We start from the raw sequence: 4,526 nt of genomic DNA on the forward strand, positions 1-4,526 counted from the left end.
TGCTCATAGTACAGGATATTTAGGTAAATATTATTTATACAACACCAATTGCCTGATAACGCCAATTTAGAAAAAATCGTTCCCCAAATTAATCCTACTCGAAATTTACAGTACAACCCTTGGGCCGCCGGGGTAGCAAAAATTGTATCACAGGTAAGGCTACTTATTTTTATTTTTTTATTTGCAAATTTTGTCATATACTTGCAGAGCAGGGCCCCCAGATTAACAGACGTTAATTTTCTTGAATTGCAATTATGATAATATTTGTTATACTACTAAAATCTAGTTGCAATGGCAGTTGAGTCTCAATAGAGTGTCAATGGAAGGGCAGTGATGGCATTCATTCATTTGACTACTAACAATCGACGTTGCCTTACTTACTAAAACTGCCATGGAAATTATTATAATATTTATCTCGTTTTGTCAGGAATTTAGTCATTAAATTAAATTCATTTTTTATGCCAAATAATTAGTAGACTACGCCATCAACTCGCCATTGAAGAACGGAATACCAAAAAATTATAAAGGCAATTGTAAACAACTCTGACAAGGCACTACTGCCACGACTCTTAACTTTTTACAGAACATCTAACATACAAAATGTTGTCATTGACACTCGCTCGACACCGAACTGAGATGATATAAGATATAAAGTTAAATTTATATATTATAACAAAACATAAGTTAAATTTTACATTTTGTATCAAATAAAAAATCAACAATATTGTAGTAGCATTGAGTAACTAACAAATTATGTAATTTCATTTTAAATTGCCCACAATGTAATTCTTTTACAGCAAGTAACTTATTAAATAATTTGGGAACTAATACAAACACCGTTCTATTGTAAAATTTCAAATTAAGGCATTGTTTGGGCCGCTATTCTATTTTATTTGTTGTGTTTTTAGGATATCTAATTTTAACTAAATTAAAGTTGCTCATGTACATTGATGGAAGAGTGGTAATATCTTCAGTTTTTTTAAAATAAGGTACGTCACTCTCTCGCTGACCCACACCAAACGTGGCCTTGACACATTTCTTTTGGGTTTTAAATAGTGGTCAAGTATGTGTTGCAGCAGCGTTTTCCCCAGAGCAGTAGTATTCGATATATTTCCATATCGCAAACTATACCCCACATAAGCGTGATAAGCACAAAGAGCAGTTTTTTTTTGTGATGTTATCCTTGTCAGGTTTTTTAGAACATATACGTTTTATTAAGTTTAGTATTTAAACTATTGATATATTCCAGCTCAAGTGACAATCAGCCCAAACCTTTGGTAATACTGGTTGGAATGTATGCGACTAACACCAAGTTCGCACTTGTACGGTTTGACGCACCGTTTTTCTGGACGGTTTCCGGTGGCGAAAGGGAACCTATGGGTGAAATCACACAATATGGTAAAACTGTATACGGTGAAAAAAAACGAATCGTTTATTTTCGTTGCCGTGTCCTGTCATTGGAAATAAATAATAAAATTCCGAACAGGTCGGAGCCGCAATCATTTGGTTCAGTTTTTCGTATCCCGCCACAACGTTCTCGTATCTTCCACGAAACTTTATATTATAAGCGTTGCAACTGAACTTTCGGCACCGAAACGGTTCAACCGTATCGGAAAACTGGCTCACAAAACGTAAAAATGAGTACTGTACGTGAAACCGAATAAGAAAACTGAATCGAATAACTTGTACAGTAAGTGTGAAGTAAGGGTTAGAGTTCCCAATTATTTTTGTTATATTATTCAATAAAACAAAGTGAGGGTGTGCGTTTTATTAGCAAAAATGTCTGAAAACGAATGCTAAACTAACTAAACTGAATAATTAAATACTTTTAATAGCAGTAGAGCTCTTCGTGAAAGTGTTCGTCCAGGAAAGTACTGCCACCTTATCTATTTTTGCCACCAACAGTAATGTCAGCATTACTGTGTTCCGGTTTAGAAGGGTAAAGGTGCTGGTGAAATTACAGCCACATGAGACTTGTCAACCTAAGAATAAGAATAAGAAAACTTTATTGTGTTCGCCAAGACCCACTTGAATGAACTTAAAAACTATCATATTATATCATTATAAACTTAAAACTATAACTTAATATAATAAAAAGTTAATAACTTAAATTAGCACACAAATGCAATTTACATTTGATAATTTCACATCACAGTAAACACAATAATAATACGAGTAATAATAAAAGTAAAACTTTGCTAGTTTCGCGGCGCGCACAAACGGGACTTGCTCAGAATTTTGCTACGGGCAGGTTATCCTACCTATAGCGCTGGTTTTCAGCAAGCCCGAAATGAGTGAAGCACGGACTCGAACCTATGTCTCAGGGTGACGGGTGCAGTGGCAGTGCGCCTCACATCTTTGCGATTTAAAGAGCTGAGTGGCACTGCAACTGTTATGGACAGGCGTGTAGGCGCACGACTTGTTCGTCCCGTTACTTGATATTATATAAAAAAACTTTAATATGTCAAAAGCGAACATTCCTACCTGGTCGTGCAACTTGCACAGGATAGCGGCAGCAGTGCATAAAGAATCTGGCATAATATCGTCCCTCTCGTAACTATCGTAATTGACATTTATAAGTCAACTTTTAAGGTCAACGTATTTTCGGATCAGCACTTTACAACTAGCATTATTAATGTTTTAGATTCACACAAACAAATAGATGTATGATTAGTGATTTACTTATTCAACCGTGTTATTTAGTAATATATTAACAGCTATTTAAACTATGTGATTTCTTAAATAGATTATTCTACAACTCATAGATTTCTCGCGCTAAAAGTCGTTAAAACCATTGATATTTCTCTATCTACGGTTAAAACCATAGAGTATACAACCAGAAATAGAGACGTAATGTCATTTAATTTGTTTGAAAACTATTCTGCCATATCATTACTGTGACAACTGCGCTCCGATTGGCTAGCCCGAGTTCGAAACAATTGACGGGTGTCGTCAATGGGTATCGTCAACTGTTTCACTTCAAATGGACCAGTTAAGTTGAGCTTTGCTACAATGGACGAAAATTGCAAAATTACATATTTAATATTTAATTACCGATGAAATGTGATTCCGCTTGTTTTGTAATTAGATGTTTTGCTGTTTTTTCCACACCACCGAATAGAACAGCACGGCATTGTTAGAGATATTATCTTTATTACAATAAATACTGAATATTTTTTGGAATATACGGAGACATACGCTCAGGTCAGTAGTTGGCCTGTCTATATTTCAGTGCAAACGGGAGTTGACATTTACAAGACCTGTATCGCTAATGTGTTACCAGGAATATATGACCCTTATTTCGTCTCTATTTCTGGTTATATACTCGATGGTTAAAACCAACAACAAAGATCTGGAAGAAGCACATAGAGAAATTCGTTAGGTTCGTTTCTTGGCTCAGTTAAGAGAGCGTCAGCCACGGTATGGCGAAGTCCCTGGTTCGAGTCCAGCCAGAGTGAAGGAATTTTTCTATGTGTTTGATATTCGTATTAATAATTATAAGAAACTAGTGAAGTAATTTCACTAAAATATTTTTTTATAATATCAGTAATTTAATATCATGGTAGTAAGAAATTCAATAAACTTGATAGACCATTTATTACCCACCGAAAAACTCGACGGCTTCTAAGAACACTAAATTGGAATCAACAAAATTCGCTTATCACTTTTGGGTTTAATAGTACGGCGATGCAACGATCGTCAAGGAAATGACGTCATCGTAATCATCGCAACCATTACCCACTGCCTCGGTCACCTCTTTGGGTTCAACGACTGACCAATGTCACCTCTGCACCAATGAGAACCCCATCTCCCGTACCTCATACCTCACCGCTACCCCGACGCTTATCTGTATATTGTATACATAGGTTTATAGTTACTACGTGCGATTAGTTAAGTGCAGGCTGTTACGTATTTCTGTTATCTATTGACACGCACGACATTATTCGTAATGTTTATAAATTCTGTGCTTCTGTAAATTACATCAAACTAGTAATGTCTATGGTAAACACTTCATAATTCTAAATAAAAATTTATTTATTAATTAATGTGTTATGTCGTCAAATAATCAATCAATCCTTATAACAAATTAGGTTATTTAATGTGCATGTATTGTTTTAATAAGCTGATAGTGTTTCACGAGTTATTTAGAAGTGGAAGTTTGTTATAGTCAGTCATATCATTTATTATATTGTGTGATATAGAAAAAGGTCTTTAAGTTATATGATCCAACATAAACCCTGTAAGAGCACTGCAATTTAATCTATTTTCATAATAAAAAGCTCTTGTAAGTTTTAAAGCAGTTCGATAGTAATAATATTTTGACTGCCTCCGTGGCCGAACGGTTACCATGCCGGACTGCCACGCAGAGGTCCCAGGTTCGATTCCCGGGCCGGGAGAAATGTTTGTATGGCTTACATTTATTTCTCTCGTGAGTTTGGGTGTAATTTGTGGTTGTCTATGTGCGTGTCCATGGCACCCGCGACACAGGGTATCCCTAGTGCGGGGCTATGTTGAGTGTGTGCGTT

This window comes from Hyposmocoma kahamanoa, unplaced genomic scaffold (assembly GCF_003589595.1).
Source record: "Hyposmocoma kahamanoa isolate Upper Pololo Valley unplaced genomic scaffold, ASM358959v1 88, whole genome shotgun sequence".
NCBI classification, from domain to species: domain Eukaryota; kingdom Metazoa; phylum Arthropoda; class Insecta; order Lepidoptera; family Cosmopterigidae; genus Hyposmocoma; species Hyposmocoma kahamanoa.